Source organism: Piliocolobus tephrosceles, chromosome 1 (assembly GCF_002776525.5).
Source record: "Piliocolobus tephrosceles isolate RC106 chromosome 1, ASM277652v3, whole genome shotgun sequence".
NCBI classification, from domain to species: domain Eukaryota; kingdom Metazoa; phylum Chordata; class Mammalia; order Primates; family Cercopithecidae; genus Piliocolobus; species Piliocolobus tephrosceles.
The window spans coordinates 155544150-155567572 of NC_045434.1; the positions used below are offsets into that span (position 1 = coordinate 155544150).

Below are 23423 nucleotides of genomic sequence, written 5' to 3' on the forward strand. Positions count from 1 at the left end.
AAAGGCCAAGGCTCCCTCATTTTTAAGTCCAGATAATATTTGTGATTTAAGATATCTTCCAGGAAGCACCATTCAAGCAGCACTGGCTAAGAAAGCCCTTTTCTTCCATCCTGACAAGCCAAGTCCAGTCTTGGTTCTTCTCTACTCATCCTGTCAAAGCTGTTTGGGTTTCCCACCCCCTACATGATCCATAGTTACAGACTTGCCTTGTGCGTCTGTTAGTGAGTATTATTCAAATAAATTAAATGTTTATGTATTCAAACCTTAGACTTGTTATTGGTGGTTTGGAAAGTCTTCTTGAGAAATTGGAGCTGAGAAAGTCACTGATATTTCAGATTTGTTTGGTACTGCCAGGTGGAACAAAGGGAAAAACAATGACAGAATCAGTGAGTCGATGATACGTTTTTCCAAAACATGTGAGTCAGCCCAAACCACTCAGATTATCTGAGTCATTCATTATCTGCCTCTTAGGATACTACTCAAATACAATCTTCAAAATGTCTCTGTTCCATCTAATTTTGTATTTTAATAGTCATCCATTTAAGACATTTAGGTCTTTAAAATGTCAATTTTTTAAAAACTCCTCCCACATAAAACTATTTTCCGATACTTACCACATGATGAGTTTATAGGAAAACATATTGACATTTAAAACTACCCACCCATAATATTTAGAAACACCTTCTCCCCTTTTATTTTTAATTTTGTTTATTAAAAATTTCTTTCTCACCTCTAATTGTCTTATTCCCTTATAAGGACAAAGTATCATAGTTACATAACATCAGTCTATCCCTACAATTTTCCTTGGGTTTCAAGTCTCCTAATTGGCTTTTCTTTGCTTCTGATTTAGCTTTGATCTCACAATGAATGCCATATTCAGCAATCACCACTGGTTTTTACAGGACTATAAAACCAATGCTATTATCATCTCGGGGTTTCAAGTGTACTATTTCCTGTAACTTGACCTATGAGATAAAAAATAGCATGCCTTACCAAATATATCAGAAAACATACACACATTCCAGTACTCTTTGTATTAAATTGGTAACAGAATAGGAAATAGTAGTTTTCCATAGACCCTGTGCTGGTTTTGACCACCAAGTTTGGACAATAGCCAACATGAACTAGGTCATGAACATCATGAGTTGTCTACTTTCCAGTGAAAAAAAATGCACCGAATCAAGATCCAGGAGGCAGAGAGTCCATTCCCAGCATCAGTTCTAATTGCATAGCTTAATACAAGTTACATTACCTTTATGTTTCAGCCTCTCAGCCTATAACAAATCAGCCAATGACAAGAGACGAAAGAATCTGCACATCTTCACAAAATGCCATGCCTATATCTGTAGCTTTACTTTCATTGGAAATCATGTTTTTAACACATGAAATACACTTATACATAGAATGCAAATAGGAATACACCAAAGATGTGAAATTCTAGAAAAAAATGCCCTAATCAAATTGTTGAATAAGAAAAAAATGTTGGGCCAGGCGCAGTTGCTCATGCTTGTAATCCCAGCCCTTTGGGAGGCTGAGGCGGGTGAATCACTTGAGGTCAGGAGTTTGAGACCAGCCTGGCCAACATGGTGAAACCCCGTCTCTACTAAAAACACAAAAAATTAACTTGGCATGGTGGCACACACCTGTAGTCACAGCTACTTTGGAGGCTGAGGTGAGAGAATTGCTTGAACCTGGGAGGCAGAGGTTGCAGTGAGCCAAGATCATGCCATTGTACTCCAGCCTGGGTGACAGAGTGAGACTTAATCTCAAAAAAAAAAAAAGGTTGAAAATATTTTACTTCTTCAAAAGTGGAAAGGTTTAAGAAGTTTACAAAAAAAATGAAGAAAACTGAAAGACTAAAGCAAATGAAGTTATGAAAGTCAGTTTTTCATACCTTAATGAATCTTTCAGAAGATCCAAGGAGAAAACAATCACAACAACTGCGTTACAATTGAGTGAAGAGAGGTGTGCTCATGTCTTTTGAGAATTCATCAAAAAATACTGAAACTCTTCAACAGAGAGCAACAATAGTCAAGGATCTTACAGAAATAACAAATTTAAGACACTATGTTCAATAATTTGATAAGTTTTAAAAACACTATATCCAATGATTCTCCACTTCAGGTAGTTACAATTACAGTATTATTACATCTGGGGTGGAGCATAAATTTTTTATCAACTATTTTTTTACCAAAAATGGGAGGGCAAAAACTAAGTGTCCTTTAAGAAATGCAATAACTTTTCCCTTGCCAACATCAAAACAAAGACATCTAAAGGGAAATAATTTTACTGTCTTGATAATCTGGGGTTAGAATGGTTCTCTCCCAAGCTATGGAATTGAGAACACTTCCCTATGTGAATCTAAAACTGCTGTAATTCGTCAACCACACTGTGTGTCTGTCCTGTGCCCCTAACTTCTCAACCGAATTTAGATTTCTTTAGCTTCTTTTGGTGTTGTGGGAAACAACCACACACACATACACACACACACACACACACACACACACACACACACAAATTAAATATAGATGGATTTTTAAAAGGTTGAAAACTTACTTCAAACTAGGCAGCCCGGTTATAATGTTACCAGACAAATGTCATCAATATCTTACCAGATAAGATAAATAAAGCAATATACGTAGAAATAGATAACAGTGATAGTGTCAAAAATACAGACTGGGAAGAAGTTTTGTCATTGGAATAGTACCAGCTACCACTGCTGAGGTCCTGCCTATTGCCCAGGCACTGGTTGCATATGTTGCCTCATTTAAATCTCTTACAAACTTTGTGAAAAAGTAGGTAGTATTTTCCCCTAAAGTAGTGAGTCTGAGAGTTTGCGTAAGTTAAGTTTTATTATCTTCATCCCCAGTGAGGAAACAGGAGGAGACTGTTACTCCAGTACTCCCCAGAATGTTGGGGTTATTCAGGGCTTTGTCCCAGGCACTTCTACATCCTTTTCTGAGCGTGATTTCATCCACCAATGTAGTTTCATTCATCATATGTATGCAGAAAAATCCTGAATTTATAGGTGAGACCCAGCACAATCTCATGGACTTCTGAATACAGAGTACTTCTCATACTCAGGCTCCTACAGAGGCACCAGATTTCTTCAAAAACCTTCAGACTCTACTTATAATACATATGTAATAAAAGCTGTAAAGGTATGCCCAATCATTTAGTTTCTAATTATCTTGTGAATGAAATTCCTTTTAAAATGAAATAGCTCTCCATCAACAGATAAATGGATAAGCAAAATGTGGCCTAGCCATGCAACGGAATACTATTCAGCCATAAAAAGGAATAAAGTACTGATACAGGCTACAATATGAATAAACCTTGAAAATACTATGCTAAATGAAGGGAGTCAAATGCAAAGAGCCACATATTGCATTATTTCATTTATATGAAATTTCCAGAGTATGCAAATTGATTAATACAGAAAGCAGATTGGAGGTTGATAGAGACTGAGTGAACAGGGATAGGGGAGTGGCTGCTTAATGAGTACAGGTTTCTTTTTGGGGTGATATAAAGTTCTGGAACTTGATGGTGGTTATGTTGCACAATATTGAGAATCTACTAAATGCCACTGAGATTTACACTCTAAAATGGTCAAAATGGAAAATTTTATTTTGTTTGTATTTTACCATGATAAAAAAGAAATGGAATAGTTCAAGCCACATTATTCTATGACAAGGGAGGACAAGGAGGGGAATAAGTGGGGAAGAAAAGAAAGAAACAAGGCAGATTTGCTTAAAAGTTTGTGGCACATAACTGCTTTTGTTTTTGTTTTGTTTTGCCAAAGTTGTCAAATATTTAGTAAAGAAATCAATACAGTCACAAATTCCTGTTCATAGTAACCTTCAGTATCAAGAAAGTAATATTTCCATGAGAATTTACAACAGGACATCCAGCTTTTCTTGCTCATGTGTCAGATGTTTGCAAAAAAGCTTTTCATGAGCAAATGCATTTTTGTCATGATGTTTGCTCCTTTGATCTGTTCTCCTAAAATCACAATATTATATTAATCCCACTAGATGGTGAACTCCATGAAGTCAGAAGCTACATCCATGCGGGCATCTTGTTTATTTTCACCTCCCCATGTCGCATGAAAAGAACATTCTTTAAAATCATTTGTGCAATTGTATTAAAAGAGAGGCACTATTTCTCAATCCCCTTTTCAAACTGCAAATAAGGCCCCATTGGAAGCTTATGAAGGCAGTTTGTTAGGGCAAAACCTGTATTTTGAAATGAAACAGAAAAACGTGCATTGCCTATAGAAAGGATAAATACTGTTTCATGAAACTCTTGGCCAAATTGGATGGTGATATAAGATAGATTTCTTAGGTGATATGGTTTGGCTCTATGTCCCTACTCAAGTCACATCTGGAATTGTAATCACCACATGTCAAGGGAGGGACCTGGTGGGAGGTGATTGGATCATGGGGGCAATTTCCCCCATGCTAATGAGGGAGTTCTCACGAGTGCTTATGCTTTAAGTGTGGCACAGTCCCCCTCGTCTCTCTCTCTCTCTCCCCCCATCTACTGCCATGTAAGACGGACCTTGCTTCCCTTTTGCCTTCCACCATGATTGTAAGTTTCCTGAGGCCTCCCCAGCCATGTGGAACTGTGAGTCAATTAAACCCCCTTTCTTTATAAATTACCCAGTCTTGGATAGTATTTTTATAACAGTGTCAGAACGGCTAGTACATTATGATAGATTGCAGGTCAAAAACAGTTTGAAAGTCATTTTTAAAAAAAATTTTAAAAAAATACTTTTAAAAAATAACTCTCTTAATTTGAAACAAAAATTAGTGTGTTTACTGGTGTTTTTTTCTGAAGCTTCCCTAAACCGACTAAAAAAAACGCCCATGAAGTACTTTAGAATGTCCTGACTTTAAAAGTATACAGACCTGCAGGTGAAGAAGAAATTGTACGGCAGAAAAAATAAACTATCTTTATCCATTTTCTTTTCTCCTGAGTACAACTGATAGGAATTGTAGGGATTCATTAAGTAAACATCAAATTTTGAATTTGAGCCACTTTTAAATTTTACACTGCAAGGAGAATTGTTTAGAGGAAGGCTTAAAAAAAAAAAAGGAAACTTGGACTCTATACTAATTTTAGGTAAAACATCAAAGTCTGATACTCCAAAGAACCTACAGAGTTTTTGCTTGTTTAGTTTTATTTCTATTTTATTTTATTTTTAAAACACACCTGATATATTTTTGTCCATAAAAATGAAGACTGTTTCTGTAGATTGCCAAGTGGAGGTCACACTCCTGGAGCTGAGTCCCTAACAGAAGAAACTGAGGTGTTTGCATTCTGTAGGCAGAAGCTGAGGACCAGACACAAGACGCTGCTGGCCTTAACCCGCGATGCTGTCTCCTAGCAGTGTAAGTGGAGAGTTCTGCCAATAACCCCTCCTTTCTCTCCTTGTCCTGTATTCCTACCACTCCATTGCTAGCTGGTAACAGAACAACATGGAGAGGCCAAATATAGAATGGTCACCTTCTTAACAGCATCTTAGCAGAAATGGGCTTACTACCCAAGCTAACTTAAAGGGACTGGGGTGGGAAGAGAGGTGGAGCGGTACAAACCAGAAAATAGCTAAAGACAAAGCCAGGTTCTAACACTAGGGCAGGCAGAACCTGTGGGAGAGGGTGTTCTGTCTTTGAAAGCACTTCTTTTTTGCCCACCTTCCTCACTCACCTCATAGTCTAGATACACATTGCCTTCTCTAAAAGCTCTTTATTGTGGTGTTAGAACCTCCATATAAATGTACTGCCTTTAAAATTGTTGAAAAGGCACCACTTTTGGAGATCATGTTCCTAGGGTGCATTTGCTCCTCCTGCCTCCCATCACTCACTGTGCTTTTAAACAGAGCTTGGACAAGACAAGGACTAGGAACAAAGCCAGCTCTAGGAGTGATCTAGAGCTCTGGAGAAGAAGAGGAGCTTTAAGAAGAGGAGATAGGTTGGCAATGACAGTGCTTTAGGATCAATATGTAGAACCCAGTTAATAGTGGAATGCGATCTGTTCCTCACATATCTCCCCCAGAAGCATGCAAATCACACTTCCAAAAACTGAAGTAGGGTGACAGGGTGGAAGGGAGCAAAATATGTGACCTTACTCAGAATCCAAAGATCTGGGTTTGAAACTCAGTTTGACTGCCTTCCAGCAACATTGATAGAGAGTCTAAGAGATACTGTGGTACTTTCCATATAAGATTCGTGTTTTCACAAGATAGGAGGTTTGGAGAGACAATCTTAATTCTCTCTGTAATCACTAGGGGTGAGGGAAAGGCAGCTCTTGTTTACTGAGAACCTTGCATGTGCCAGACACTGTGCCAAACACTTTAAAGCAGACCAATTCTTTCAACAACCTCAGAAGGTATTACTAACTCCCTGTCTTTGGATTAAGAAACAGACTCAAAGTGAGTAAGTTTCTCTTTCAAAGTCACTAAACAAATGAGTAACAAGACCAAGATGTTGAGCTAGGTCTGTTTGGCTCCAGAGTCAAGCAACTTCTTTCAGAGTGGTCATGATGATTATTGCAGTACCTAGTGCACAGAAGACATGTCATCAATGTTTGTTTAACAATTTCTTTAAAAGCTGCTTAGGCCAGGCGTGGTGGCTCAAGCCTGTAATCCCAGCACTTTGGGAGGCCGAGACGGGTGGATCACAAGGTCAGGAGATCGAGACCATCCTGGCTAACATGGTGAAACCCCATCTCTACTAAAAAATACAAAAAACTAGCCGGGCGAGGTGGTGGGCGCCTGTAGTCCCAGCTACTCGGGAGGCTGAGGCAGGAGAATGGTGTGAACCAGGGAGGCGGAGCTTGCAGTGAGCTGAGATCCAGCCACTGCACTCCAGCCTGGGCAACAGAGCAAGACTCCGTCTCAAAAAAAAAAAAAAAAAAAAAAAAAAAAAAAGCGGCTTAGTGTTTATATAACCATTTTTTTTAAAAGCTAATGACTTTTTTTGATGTTTGCAATCTACATTCCATTGGTGTCCAACTTTTTGATATTTATTTGCGTATATAGATGTTTTAGGGAAGGAGGAGAAGGAGCCCCAAACTATACCAGATGCACCAATCTGAATACACAGGACTTCGGCCAGAGAGCTGAGACCTCATTACATTTTAGGTGGGAAATGTGCACAATGATACAATAAAAACTCAATTTAGCCCAAAACATATATCATAAAAATATTAATAGACATAATGTACTGAGTACTTGTGATGTTTCAGGGAATTTATCAGGAACTTTCTTATCTCAGTCCAACACAATTTAATAAGATGGGAGCTATTATCATATTGATTCTATATCATGGCACATGAAAAGCACCTGATGCCAGGTCGCCCAGGTGATAAATAGCAGAACACATTTTGAAACACCCTCTGCCTGACTCCAGAGTCCAGGCTCCTCATGACCTTGGAATATCTTTTGTTACTCATCACAATTCATTTTATCCTCTTATTAAAAACAAAAAAACAAGAATGTGATTTTTTGTTTGAAAAACTGGAGAGAGATTCTTAGGCAAGTTAGGCAGCACATTTCTTATACACAAAGGTGGTCTTTTGCATGTTTAAATCTTTATATGCTGCCCAGTGAACATAAAGAGACCCAATAAATATTTGCTAAATGGATTATTTCTGTAATAAATATAAATTTTCAGCTTGAGTCTTCATTAACTTGGAGGGTTACTCAAAGGTGAATCACATGTAATGGAATTACTTATTTTCTGCAGGAACCCAGGCCAAATATTTGGTCTCAGTAATAAAAAACAGGCAAATTTAATTGCCCTGGGCACAATGCTGCATATTGACAGCAACTCTAGACTGACTATATCTTTTCATTATGATGCTCACTGTATTTCTGTCAGAAAAGATTAAGGCGCTTTGTGTATCAGCTTTCCCTCTAGGTTTTAAATATAGTCACTGTAATCCAATTCAGATTCTTTGTCATCAGAAATTCTTACAGAAAGACATAAAACCAGTTAAGATGGAGGCCTGTTGGTCCAATGATTTTTTATGATATTTATGATTTCCCATGCATAGACTACTGCCTAGGGTAGAAGATATGCTTCATAAAGGCAAGTGCCAGGAAGTAGAAAATGTAGAGTTCAGTGTCTAGCAGTACCTGGTGCAAGGTAGTCATTCAGTAAATGTTTACAAGCCGTTCTACATATTTGCAATTCTTTTTTTTTTTTTCTTTTTTGAGATGGAGTCTCACTCTGTCGCCCTGGCTAGAGTGCAGTGGCGTGATCTTCTTGGCTCACTGCCAGCGCCACCTCCCGGGTTCATGCCATTCTCCCGCCTCAGCCTCCCTGTTCAAAGTTGGTCAGCATGTGGTTTTGGTATGAATGCTTCACCTACATTTTTACTTGACTTAAAGGAAATCCAGGTAATCTCTGTAATTAGTATGCACAAAACCTCTCTACAATACCTCATCATTCTGAGCTGAGCACTGAACCTTTTGGGAGAAATCGTAAGGACACACTCCATTAGCAATAGATTGCAAAAGGGTCTGATATAAACGACAACTTGAAGTTCAGATTTGATATATAAAAAATCATGCTGAAACACTGAAATGGAGATTTCTAGAGGGCAATTATGAACTTCAAGGTGCTAAAAAGTACTTTTAAAAAAGAAATATCTGTTCTTTTGGTAACATAGAAGAAAATGTTAAAGAAGATGGTCATGAAATAGGTTTGCTACAAAAGGACTTGGTGTTTGCTGTGCCAATATTAATGTAATGATGAAGTTGAATATAATTGGGAAGAATTTTAAGCAGGTGGTCAACTTCTGTTAAGCTATAAGAATAGTACAAAGATCCATGGGAAATCTACATAGTTGTAAAGTATGAGCTTTGAGATCAGGAAGATCTCAAACGTCATCTTCACTACTTCCTAGAACAAGTTTCTTGACCTCTCTGAGTCTCAGTTTTCTCAGCTATCATAAAAGGTTTTTGTAAGGTTTAAATAAGTGTAAAAACCCAGTACAACACCTAAAATATATTGTGCATCACTTTATGCAGATTTTTCTGCTTTTCTTGGAATTTTGATAGTTATAAAACAACTAGAAATCAGCTCTTTTAACAGATCACATAAAAGAAACTAAATGATACAGAAGCCTCATAACTCTATTCCTTTAGAAATAAAAATTTGTCATTAGAATTTGAAAATAATCAAAATTTCAAAACCTCAAGCTTTTCTTGGTTAGAGCAATAATAACAAAACCAAACTCAGTCTCAAGAAATGTCATTGACTAACATCTATCATAAAAGGTAAGTGGGGATTAAAACACTCACAACAAGAAAAATAACTCTCTCATGCAGCAGGAAAATACAGCATTGATGAAGCCTTCTCTTTGTGCAAGTCTGTTACAAACTTTGATTGATCAGTTGGTCTTTCCAGTGTGATCTGTAAGTAGGTCAGTGCTCCTTCTACTTGGGTTAGGGATATCATAGAATTTGGAGTTTCCTGCCCAGCCTATTTGGGAGACACACAAGTTTTGCATGAAGGAGACTACTTTAAACACTAGGTAAATTAATTTGACCTGTTCCCTTAGAACTTTGATCTGTAAAAATGTTACTTTCTTTTTCTCTCCTTCATTTTCTCCACTACAGTCATTTATTTTCTTCACATCCTTCTATCTCCAGTCCCTCCCTGGCCTGACAATGACTTGTAGAAAGCACTTAAATTAATGGTCCTGCTCAGATAGACTTTTTAGGCATAAACAGAAAAATTCAATTGAATTGTAATTCACCAAACCAAATGAGGTTTAAAAAACCCTGCATTTTCCACAAGAAAATAAATTCAAAAGAAAATGAACTAGATAATACCAGAAATGCTTTTCTATATGCCCTTTCCCTTTTATATTTCATTCAGGGAATAGGGGGCCAGTCCTTCTGTAAAATCTATAAATTCTTATTACATGTATCATTTGATCGCTCAACTTAAATTTTTCAAAGGTCAATTTAAAAAGGAAGCTGGTGGATGTGCGCAGTGGCTCACACCTGTAATTCCATCACTTTGGGAGGCTGAGGCGGGCAGATCACCTGAGGTCAGGGGTTCAAGAACAGCTTGGCCAAAACGGTGAAACCCCATCTCTACTAAAAATAGAAAATCAGCCGGGAGTGGGGCGCATGCCTGCAATCCCAGCTACTCAGGATGCTGAGGCAGGAGAATCGTTTGAAACTGAGAGATGGAGGTTGCAGTGAGCCAAGTTCACACCATTGCACTTCAGCCTGGGCAACAAGAGCAAAACTCCATTTTTTTGGGGAAAAAAAAAAAAAAAAAAAAGCCCGGGGGTGGAGGCTCATGCCTGTAATCCCAGCACTTTAGGAGGCCCAGGTGGGTTGATAACCTGAGGTCAGGAGTTCGAGACCAGCCTGACCAACATGGAGAAACTCCGTCTCTACTAAAAAAAAAAATACAAAATTAGGCGGGTGTGGTGGTGCATGCCTGTAATCCCAGGTACTCGGGGGGCTGAGGCAGGGGAATCACTGGAATCTGGGAGCTGGAGGTTGTGATGAGCTGAGATCACGCCACTGCACTCCAGCCTGGGCAACAAGAGTGAAACTCCATCTCAAAATGGAAAAAAAAAAAAAAAAAAAAAAAAAAGCTGGAACATATCCCCTATTAGAATTCTTCTGGTTTAATTCTAATCTACTATGTGGAGGCAGAGAGGTAGACAAAGTAGGAGATTACATGATACTGCCCTTTCTATACACCACAGGCTATTAGCCAACTTTATTTAATAAGGATCTATGAAGTCTACTTCTAAAAAGGGATATAAATGGTTTAAAAAGTTAAAATTATAGATATAAATATGAAGTTATTTTTGAAAAAATCAGCCATCAGATAAACACACATAGATATAAAAGGTTTTAAAGGAAAATAAATGTGCAGTATATGCTCTAAATTCTTTGGAGAGGCCTTAAAGGCTACCAGGATGCATGTAGAGTGATCCTGTTTGTAAGATTTATAATAATAATGACCATTGATCTATTTATCCATCTGTCCCCCATCCATCCATCCTTTGGCTGTAAATCACAATAGGTAACATAAATTCACTGTCATGAAATTCATCCTGTTGGATCACATAAATCCATCAAGTTACAGTGAACACCTGCTCTCCCTTAATCTTTCCTCAAGTCAACTCTCTTGGAAAGTTAACCCTTGGCAGGCTTGCAGATTTATTAAGCCATCCCCTCAGAATTTTAGAGTAAACAATCATGTCATTATTCTCTGTCTTTACGTACAGATCTTCTATTTCAAACAGTTAAATACATATTTGTTGCTCTACTAATGATTCTCAGATCCTAGGTCCTCATATTCACCTCGCAAGAATGGAATTATAATTTTTCTCATCGCTGGTCAGTATTTTCTTCACCAATTGTCCAGTATTGGGCACAGATGTAACTCCAGAATTTCATTCAATGTTTAGAGTCATCCAAGCTCTGGAGTATTTGGCATCACTATCAGAAGATTTCTTCATCTTCTCATTCAGTGGTCAGTAGAAAAGGCACCTATTGAGTATCTGTCATGTGCCAGAGACTTTTCTAGACTAGAGATACATCATCTAATATTACCCTCTAATTATGTGCAATCAGAGGCCAGTTACTAAAACCCTGAAACACTCTTTCCATTAGGTCACTGTTACCAACTTTAGTTATCTACTCATCAAAGGGGCATATATGCATTATTGCGTGGTGTTTGAGGTGAAGAGTGACATGAGGTGAGGTTGCCAGAAGTCAATCATGCAAGTTTTAGAAAGTCAAGTTAAAGGCCTTAGATTTTAGGCTGGGTGCGATGGCTCATGCCTGTAATCCCAGCACTTTGGGAGGCTGAGGTGGGCACATCGCTTGAGCTCATGACTTGGAGACCAGACTGGCCAACATGGCAAAACTCCATCTCTACTAAAAATACAAAAAATAGCTGGGCGTAGTGGTATGCACCTGTAACCCCAACTACTTGGGAGGCTTAGGTGGGAGATTCCCTTGAGCCCAAGAAGCAGAGGTTGCAATGAGTTGAGATTGCGCCACTGCACTCCATCATGGGCGACAGAGTGAGACTCTGATTCAGAAACAAAACAAAACAAAACAAAACAAAACAAAACAAAACAAAACAAAACACACAAAAACTTAAATTCGAAGTGGAATGGGCAGTCGTTGAAAGTCCTAAAGAGGTAGACAAAGTAGGACAGGAAAGTGACATCCTCTGATTTTTTTTCCCTATCAGCAATGTCTATTACCTAGTGCCAGAAAACTTTAGGGCAATAGTAATTAATTTCTATAATACTCACTATGATAAGCTAAATAAATAGAGTGTTTTCTACAACACCAAAGGACAAAATTATATTGAGTATTGTTTTACTGTTAAAAGTGCTATGCTGTATACTTGTTTAAAAGCTAGCATTTAAATTATTATCTGTATTTGAGTTATGAAATGCAAACTCTCCCTAACTAGAATATTTAATTTACCAGAACAGCTGAATACCTGAACAGTTAACTCTTAGAAATGTTCCAGTTTTGACAGTAATAAGCCAATTCTGAGTTTTTAGCACTTCAGAGTTTTCCAGTTGTGACAATATGTAAATATACCAACATTGACAATCTTAACTGGGATTTAAACTAATTTAGAGCCTTCTTTTTAAACCTCCATAATTCCTGAACTCAAACCCTCACAGAATTTTGTTACATTGCCAGTCAGACATGACATCAGATTTTAGCTTTACCACTAAATGTGTAATGTCAAAAAAAATCATTTAATCTCTCAAGAATTCAGTTTCTATGCCTTCTTCACATGATTATCATATTAAATGAGAAAATGGGTTTGGATATATATATAAAGTGCTACCCAAGCAAAAATTAATATCATTTATTGATATAATTATTATTACCGTTTCAGTTGAGAGTTGAGAAATAGTAAACTGTCATAGTATACATCATATAAAAGTAAAGAGTCTAACCCATTTCAAATGGCAAGGTCTTTCTCTTCCTTTGTTAATACAGAAAGGGGAGGAAAATCCACATCTCTTCGCAAATCATCTAACAGTATTTTTTCCGATTCCTTTTGTTATAGTTTGGATGTTTGTCTTTCACATCTCATGTTGACATTTGATCCCTGATGTTGGAAGTGGTGCCTAGTGGAAAGTGTTTGGGTCATGGGGGAGGATCCCTCATGAATGATTTGGTATCATTCTCAAAGCAGTGAATGAGTTTTCAAGCTGTTAATTTCTATGAGAGCTGGTTGTTAAAAAGAAGCTGGTACCTCCTCCCCTCCTCTCTATTGCTTTCTCTCGCCATGTGACCTCTGCACACATTGGCTTCATTTCACCTGCCAGGAGTGAAAGCAGCCTGAGGTCCTCACCGGAAGCAGATGTTGGTGCCATGCTTCTTGTGCAGCTTGCAGAACCGAAAGCCAAATAAGCCTTCTTTTCCTTCTAAACTACCCAGTCTCAGGTATTTCCTTATAGCAACACAAGTGGACTAGGACACCTTCTGTTGAATAACATTGACTCTAAGATTCTGTAACATCTTATTTAATTTTCAGTAATCTATCAAGGCAATCCAGTGTTCACATGAGGCATGTATAAACTGAAGCTGAATCCATCATCTTCCTCCCCAGCCAGGGTTCCCTCTCTTTTGCCAGGGTTCCCTCTCCAAGTAAACTGGTGCCATCATTCTCCAAGATGCTCCATCCAGAAACCTAAGAAGTATCTTTGATTTTTCCTTTCCACATCCAAACCATCAGGGAGTGCTATTAGGTTTCTTTCTTGTATCTATCCAATCTGTTCACGTGGGCTTTTCCCATCGCATGAAGCTATCACCTTTGAGACATGGCCTCCAAGATTGCCATGGAAAAGGAAGAGAATGTGAGGAAGTCACCTCAGATACTTTACCACTTCAGCCAGGAAGAGACAGAATTGTGCTTATATACACAATATATACACAGAATGTGTTGGCCAGCAGGAGTTTGGCTTATGGACCATGTGGCCTCACCTACATGTGAGACACTGGAAACAAAGTCCCTGGCTGTGAAGTCACTCCCCAGCAACAGCTCTGCATACGCAGAAGAGAAGCTTGGCTCTTTGGAAGTCAACTAGCTCTTGTTTTCAAACCTCGTTATCCCTTCTCTGCAGCCCTGAGCTCTAGCCCCACATAATTAACTGGCTCTGCCATTTACTCCTGATGTTACTATGAATAAACTTATACTTCTCTCAGTCTCAGCATCCATATCCACAAAATGGATCTTATCTCACAGGTTAATTATGAAGACTAAATAAATCATGCATTCAGAAACTTAGCAAAATCAATCACTTATCACAATAAATATTTTGGTTTTTTAATTTTTATTTTTTATTCCCATAGGTTTTTGGGGAACAGGTGGTGTTTGATTACATGAATAAGTTCTTTAGTGTTGATTTCTGAGATTTTGGTGCATCCATCACCCAAGTAGTATACACTGTACCCAATTTGTAGTCCTTTATCCCTCACCCCCTCCCACCCTTTCCCATTGAGTTTCCAAAGTCCATTGCCTCATTCTTATGCCTTTGCATCATTGTAGCGTAGCTCCCACTAATAAGTAAGAGTATACAATGTTTGATTTTCCATTCCTGAGTTACTTTACTTAGAATAATGGTCTCTAGTTCCATCCAGGTAACTGCGAATGCCATTTATTTAATTCTTTTATGTGCAATAAATATTTTTGGGAAATTGAATATGAATGTAACATTTGACCCCAGGATAATCCTTTAAATTGATGGAATTTAAAAAAGTATATATATTATGACTTACTGAATTACTTTTTTTCCCCCAAAGCTGCTGGTTGTTCCTGTTCTTGTATGGTGACTTTTACTGAAGGATTAGAAAGAGGCGATGATAAGACACAACTAATAAGTAGCTAAATTACATAACATCAAGGAAGAGATCGATGTCTGGTTCAGTAAGATAAGCAAAACTGAATTCCAAGGAAACTCAAACAACAGGCTCACAGCCACACAGAAAATTTTAGAGGAGCCTGGTCTCAAACTTTCATCCCTTTACTTCAGTTTAGTATACTTTACCAAGTTTCTTCATTAGATATGAGTGGGTGTATACATGTAATAAATAACTGTATACAATCACATAGAAAAGTAAATGTTGATATCTTTACCTAGAGAGAACACAAACTCATACCTAGTTTCTGTAGTACTCTAGCATATAGAATAGTTTTAGTTTTTTTGAGTATGGTTTTTGTATCTACTTCTATACTAAATATATCTAATTACTTTCTAAATGTCTGGAACAGTGCAGTGAACCCTATTTGGCTGAATAGCGTTACCTGAAAATCTGACTCACATTTCCAGTGACGCTAATAACTTTTTAGTTGAAATTTGGCTTAGCATTTTGATTAAATTTTTTGTTAAGTGCTCTAAAAAGACTTTCAACTGATGAGATTATAACTTCAAAAGCAGAAGGAAAGTAAAGGGTGACTTTAATAACAATGGAAAAAAAAAAAAAAAAGCCCAGAATAAGATATCATTAGAAACAGGGTCTGTAGAAAAGCCAAGGTCCAAATGCCAAATCTGAATGAAGCTAACTTTGTGGTGCTCTCTACAAATGTATTTTGTTTTTTTCTAAAATAGTCACATTTACAAGATAAATTATATACTGAATTCAAAAGTTTGCTAGCATCCTAGTCAGGTTGGCCCAGATATTTCTCCTCTGAAACTCAGTTGAAACCAGAGGCTAGCTCTAGTCCCATCTGTTGAGTTGTTAGCCATCTAAATACATCCACACATCTTGTTCACTTCTACCATTTGGCTTAAGTAGTGCAAACCTCTGTGATTTCAGCAGAATTCAATCTGTTATGAAGTCACCAGAACACAGAACTCCTTAGTTGGTGTGGCATTAGGACGTGGTCTGCTATATTTCTCCAGTTTTATCTGTCACTGTAACTCTAAGCACTCCACTCTGAAACCAAACGAAAGTTATTTCTATTCCCTAAACAAGTCTGCACATTTGTGGTCTACGTATTTGCTTCTGTTTGGATGACTCTCTCTTTGGATGATCTTGTCTTCAAACTGGCCACAGAAACATTCCCCTTCTCAAGCTGGTTCAGAAATGCCTCACTTATATGCTGGAAGTTGGATTTCAAAATGGATATTTTTCCCTTTCTTCCAAATTTCACTTAAGACTTCATTATAAAACTTATTGAATTTTGCCTCATATTATAGTTTACATTGTCTTTCTTCTTTTAGATTTTAAGCCAACTGAAGGCATTCATCTTATCTCATTCATCTTGTGCCCATTGGTGATCGTAGTTCAGTGTCCTGACTGCAGATGGAACATTCACTATGCTGAGAAGAGGGCTCCAAGCCAAGCAAAGACTCAAGTATCAATAGTGACCTTCATCCCTCTGGGATGTAAGTGACCAAACCAGGAGCTCTTAAATTAAGTCTTCTTCCATTACTGAGGGAAAAAAAAAAAAAAAAAAAAAAAAAAAAGTCCTTGACTAAATACTTGCTTGCTCATCTACACTTGTAAAAGAGCATGTGTCATAAATACCACGAACACCCTAAAAATACAGCAAAGTAAATGAAGAAGTGGAAGGAAAGGTGAGATTAAGGCATGGCGAGTCCATATAACACTGAAGAGACCCTCACACTCTCACTCAGTGCCTCCTCCCTCCTGTTTTAAGGTTAATCTCCGTTTCCATACTAGAAAAACAGCAGAAAATCAGAATGAGCCAAGTTAAATGTAAGTATTAATGGGAGCTGCCCGAGGGGAAATGAAACATCATATACTTCAGAAAACCAGAGAGCTTTTATCTTCAGGCCAGCAGCCCGAAGCAGAGCAACAGTGTCTGGTAGCTCTGCTGAATTACAGCACAGCATGTTAATTGATATTCTAAACAATGATCAATGTAAAAAATGCTTTTTAAAGGGTTTTAAATAGTTACAAAAATGTAACTTTTCATCATCAAAATATAGGTTAAATTAGGTGTAATTGCTTTTGCTTAAGAAATGTATTAGTAAGAATATATATACATATATTACAGATTAGAAATATCATCAGATATGAGGTTTTTAAAGGATACATCTTAATCTCCCAGAAAATGAGATTCTGTGAAATAAGAAGAGCTAACTGTAAGCTAGTATTTATTAAATGCCTGCCATGTACTTTTCATGCATCACATGAAACTCACAGCCTACACTGTGAAGTGGGTATAATCATCTCCACTTTGCAGATGAGGAAGACTTCTCTGAGAAGTCCTGCAATTTGCCAACATGGCATGGATAGAAAGTGATGAGCCTGAGTCACATTCGGGCTCATGGAAACCCAAGGCCAGTATTCTTGCCCCATTTTCACGCTGTCTGGATGGGTGGAAGAGGAGTGGGCATGTGGGGTACACAATGCCTTGACTATGTACACACTGAACTCAGCTCACACACTCTTTGGTGATCCCCTCATGCTTCCCCTATTTTCCTCTCCCAGCACTCCTGGGAACATCTGCTCTATCTGGTCTGTTCTCTCTGGTCCACTCAGTTTTCTTGCTAGCGTTGTTACAGAGAAAGAGATTTAAATGAAGAGAGAAAACAAAAAGCAATAGCAAGAACTGTCAAGGATGGCAAATGGAAACCAAATATCCCCTTTCCACCAAGTGCTTGCTTTTTAAGTAGGCTTCACCTCTAAAGCATATGAAGAGGTCAGTTGTCAGACATCTTTGTGGAGGGTGTCCCCTGGTGGAGGTGGGTGGGACATTACCCTACACCTTTCAGGGAATCCCCTGTTACAGAATATATCCAGCCAAATAATCAGAGGGCAAGGGGAAAAGCAGTACTGTTTCTATCTCTGAATTGTTAGTTTTAATTTTAGTGACAGAGTACAGTGATGACTTCTGGCTTTTCACTTCAAACACTTTCAGCCATCAATTTCCAGCCAAACCCACCCCACCACCATGGTGCAAGCACGTCTCATCAGCAATTAAGAAATAACTTTGAATGTCCGCTTGAATTCTGTTATTGAGAATCAAATGTAGTAAAATTCCTATTACAACATAGTACAGTTCACAGAAACGGTGCATGGCTCCAATCCCTTTTTCATCAGGGTATGTCTTTTAAGATTCTAAGAAAACATATTCATGAACATGGTATGATAAGTCTTACACCACATAGCAGTGACTCTTAATCTCGTTTTGGTCACAAACTCCAGTGAGAATCTAACAAAAGTTATAAATCCACTTATAAAATACAGGCAAGAACATATCTACCAATCCATGTATAACATTCCTGGGAGTTTACAGGCTGCCTAAATGTATCTGCAAACCCCAATTTAAGTCCCTCACTCTATAGGAACTCAATATATATAGTTTTTGCATTAATGTGTAAAAACAGTGAATGATAAGTTATCTCGGCAGAGACAACCCAGCTATGCTGAGCATTATGATGACTCTTTGTCAGATACTAAATGAGTTGCTTAAACACCTTGGAAGGAATCAGAGCCTGAGTCAGGCTTAGAATACACAGTATCTGTCCCTGGACTCATGATGATGGATGCTGTGAATTACAGTCAATCAGTCAAGTCCTCTGTCATGTCTGCCTCATGGAGCCTTCCTATTTTTCCTCTGGCTGGTCTAGTCATCCATCTGTTTCTATTACACAGCCACAGTGCTTTTGCTGGACCCGCAGCTTTCAAAGCTGAATAGAAGGAGAAAAAAACCCAAACCAGTTATTTAAGAAGCAGAAATAGAAATAAAGAGCTTGGTCATTACCAATGATGATAAAGGAAAAAACAGACATAGTTTCTACTGTGTGCTAATTATTTCATACAATGCTAAACCCCCTCACATACCTTATCTTGTTTAATCCTTAAATCAGTCCTGATGGATAGGTATTATCCATGCACACTTTTTACATGTGGGTAGCAAGAGGTTCTGAGAGATTAACTGACTCATGTAAGATCCCATGGTGAATAAACAGCACTAATATTTAAATATATTTGAGCTTGACTACAGGCCTAGTATTTTTTCCTAGTACATAATGCCTATTTTTAAAAAATCTGAGACTTAAGTTCATGCTTCCTGTATTTTGAAATTATCTATGTCTGAGAGATCTCAGATCTTCCCCAGATGAAAAGATGTGCATGGAGGGAGGAATAAAGGTGACTTATACCTTCTATAATACTCAGGTGAATTCCAACACTGAGGTTAGGTGGTCTTGGCTGTACCGCAAAGCAATAGAAACCTTACCTGGAGAACTGGGCCTCAGTCCGGGAGCGTTCAGACTCATACTGCCTTTTCTCTCAAGATATGGCTAATTGAACCACAGACATAATCAGTGGTATTGAGCAATAATTCCTAAACGTTGTATCTACTTTCCATTCACCCTCAGACACCAAATTAGCCTTCACCTGCATGTCCTCTGGATCAAAAATAAAAACCTTGATGAATTGTCATGACAAAAGTACCAGCTTGTTTTGGGCTATAAAGGGGTCGTGAGTCATTGTTTGGGCTGTATTTGTTAAGGGCTCTGAAACATACTAGATAGCACAGTAGTTTTGTGACATCCAGACTGTTTGCCTCCTCTCATATAGCTTTAAAACACAGTTTGCTATAATGACTGTGGCATCAATCTCCTTAATTCAAGTATCCAGGTTAAAAACAAAGCCACATCACAATTCATTAGGAAGATGACTTGGGGGTGTCACATTTCTCTTTTCTGCCTTGACAATTCCCAGTTTATACATTTTTTAATGTCTCTACCCTTTAAGGGAGGTACCTGGTGTAAGGTAAGGAGCTTTATCTGGGAATTACTGCCATAGAGCAATTGCCTGGTCACATGAAAAGCCTTTAATGTCTACTCAGAGGATGTCTCCCAAAGTCATACACAGAAGGATGAAATGGATGCTGTGTATGAAGAAATGAAAACATTTGCTATTTGTAAATAACACTAAATAAGAAGAAGACAGTGACAGGAGATGGGGCTAAAGGGTCAGGTCATGGGGTTCCCTTTGTTCCATGGAAGTGGCTTGGGCTTCATTCTGAAAGTTACTGGAAGCAAATGTAACGTTTTAGTGAAAGATTTATGGGGTTAGATTTGTATGTATCAGGGAAGATGAAGTGAAGAGCAAAGACTAGACATAAGGAGACCAGTTTAGAGAACATGGTGACAATTTAGTCAAAATATATGATGGGAGCCCTAAAAGAGGACGTTGCTCTAGAAATGGAGTAGAAAAATAGTGAATTAAAGAATTATTTAGGAGATAAAGTAGGAAAAACTAAGTGAATGATGGGATATTGGGTTGAGGGAGTGGAAAAAACTCAAAATGATTCACAGTCAGAAGTAAGGGGCTACAGGTTGACCAGGGAAGACTGAAATGTCTCTGACTGTACAAACTACCAGTGAACCCACTGCTGATCCAATGCAGTAACTCATATTTTTACATAGTGGTGACAGTTTGTGAATTGGATGTTCATTACATTACATATTTCACTATCCCAACCATCCTATGAGATAAGCATTATTTTGTCTATTTACCATTGGATGAGAAAACGGGTTGAGAGAAAGTTAAATGGACTTGGTCAAGGTCACATAACAAAGCAATGGTAGAGTGAGGGCTCAGACACAAGTTTACACAGCTAAATGTAGAAAACAACTTCTTTTTAAGTTAAACCATATAAATTGTCCATTTTGACTATTTTGGTATTTTCATGTTATTTGACTTGGCAGTATGCTATGTTGTTTCTCTGTGGAGGAATTTCATTGTCTGAGACAACCACGATGGAAATGCTTTTTCATTCATTATTTCGGCATCTTTCTTTTGCTGGTGGATTCTAGTGGTTTCTTGCATGGAATATTTTGCTACATTATGAGATGAAACGCAGAACTCTGGTAATAAATCCAAGGAGTGAGAAGTCAAGTAACTTCTTTGATCAGTAGAAACATGTCCTTCCTTCCCCAGCACTTTTTCTTCTTAAATATCTCATCATATTTAGCATATCTTAGAGGTATTTTTCCAGAGACAGATCCTACCTATTTCACCAGGTTACCATGAAAGTAAAATAAGATAACACATATAAGGGGGATTCATAAACTATAATGTGCTGCCCAACACATTTTTCTGTGTTGTTATTCTCTGATCAGTTATGGAATAAAACGAAAGAAGACAAAAAACTATAGTCAATATCCTCTGGACTCCTTTCCAATTCTTAGTATATTCCCTCCATTAGCACATTCCAAAGTTCATCTGAGGTTGATAAAGCAGCTAGCTGTTGATTATATCTAGCTATTGAAAATGAAAAGAAAATACTCCATAGCAACTTTTGTTATTAAGATATTGGGGGAAAATTGGAAAGTGATTGTTTAGGGAATCACTAAACATAGGTCTATCAAAGATAATAATCTTAACCATATTTAACATTGGTCTCTTTTTCTAACTAATTTATTCTTCCATTCTAGACCTTGCTTTAAGCATTTTGCTTAAAAATATTAGCCTTTCTACCCTGAGCATTTATATTAAGCTTTTAATCAAGTGTCTCTCAATGTGTTTCATAGCTCTCAGTGTGTTTCCAGCACACTGTGTGGTCTGTGTGATTGGTTCTAGATTTATATTTCTGATACTCTATCAGAAGCAATGCAAGTTAATATTCTAATTCTAGTCCTTTAGTTTCAGTTAAAAAAATTCTTTATAATATATCAAACCATTGAGAAAGCATTGTTTGCTAATTTTTAAAATGAAAATTTAACTTGGTGGATCACTAACCACAGACACTGTCCAAATTCTGTCACCCAGAAAGTATGGGATTTGATATATAATTCTTATACAGGAAGTGATTTCTATATAAACCCTAGTAGACATCTAATGTTTATTAAATAAAAATCTCTACTTGGTAAGCACCATGAAAGATTTGAAATATGTTTTTTTTTTTCATAAATAGCCTGAGAAACCATTATTACCTTGTCCTCAAAAACTGAACATTCTATTTCTTTCTCTTTTTCCAAGACAAATGCTTGTCAAAAAGCATTAGCTTAACATTTATCATCTATTTTAGGACTTATTCATTTAGCCTTCACCTACTTGCAGGATATATAAGGTGAACTTTCTCATATCTTTCTCCGGATATACATTTGTAAGGCAGAGAAAACAAGCACATAAACAAATTCCATTGTTTGCCACAGGTAATAACTAGAGCACAGAATGTTATTTTCTTTCAGAGAGGCCAAAGTTTTAATTGAGGGCTTCATTTTCTAACATTTCTAAAAATTTATGTAAAACATTCTTACTAAGTTCTATAGTAAACTTCTGGTATTACTATGAGCTAAATGCGCAAACCTATTACAAAAAAAGAATCTCTCTTTTTAGACATCCAGTTATTATTAGTAATTTTCAAGGTGAGCCAGGAGAGAGCACGAGATATACCTTTACATTAGTATCTTGCACCTATAGAGCTTTTGACTGCTTCGGGGCTTTTACATACAGTGTTTCATTTGTTCTCCATAACAATCATGGCAGGGAGGCAGATCTCATGACCGTTTCTCTAGAAGAAGTTCCCAGGGTTCAGAAAGCCCAAATCAGAGGTTTCCAGTCATGGTCACATGTGGATCATGCAGGGAGCTTTTAAAATATTCATATCTCCATTGTAATTCTGGGATTGAGGCCCAGAAATTTATACATTGAAAAGGTCTCCAGGTGATTCTGATGCAACTGCTCCATGGCTCAGTATTTGGGAAGCTCAGGTCATATGGGTCGAGTTTCAGGTCTCTCAAATCCTATGACAAATTTCTTTCTATCACCCACCCAAGCTTTGAATCTTTCAGATCTATTATTTGGACTTTAAATTTGGATCTATTCGGACTTTCAAGCTTTTCTAGTAGAAAATCCCTGGGGTCTGAGAGGCCAATATTCTGTTTTCTCCAGATCACTGATTCTCAGCTTAATGAGGTCTCCCCTATGTACACCTGACGTTAGCAGCTCCTTGGTCTGTATGTAAAGGAATTAGGCAGATATATTTGGCATCAGAAAGGTGGAGTCTACAGAGAAAGGGATCCATGTACTAATTTAGGGATATTGCTTTACTAATCTGTTATTAGGAAAAGCTTTCTGAATCAGAATGAAAGTTGAACTGAATTAGTATTTTTCAAACTGCAGGCAACAACTCATTAATCAGTCAGGAAATCAATTTACAGGATCTTGACAAGCATTCTAAAAATGAAATTGAATGCAGTAAAAAGTAGGCCTCCTTATATACAGGAAGAATATGTATTTTGGTTTATTTCTGCCTTTTTTGTAAAGTCCTTCACTTTTGATTTTTATATGTATATCTGTATTCTGGGTTCAATGGAACATGTTTTCATTACTGTGGTGGTTAAGTAAAGAAATTTTGAAAACAATGGATTAGATCATTTAGTTTTCTTCTCATTATAGATTGTTAGGA

General features: G+C 37.6%; 1 protein-coding gene across 20 annotated transcripts in view; it reads right to left on the reverse strand.

The window, feature by feature from the left end:
- Positions 1-23423, reverse strand: part of SGIP1 (SH3GL interacting endocytic adaptor 1) — a 224350-nt gene that overhangs the window by 125926 nt on the left and 75001 nt on the right. The gene's annotated exons all lie outside the window — the stretch shown is intronic.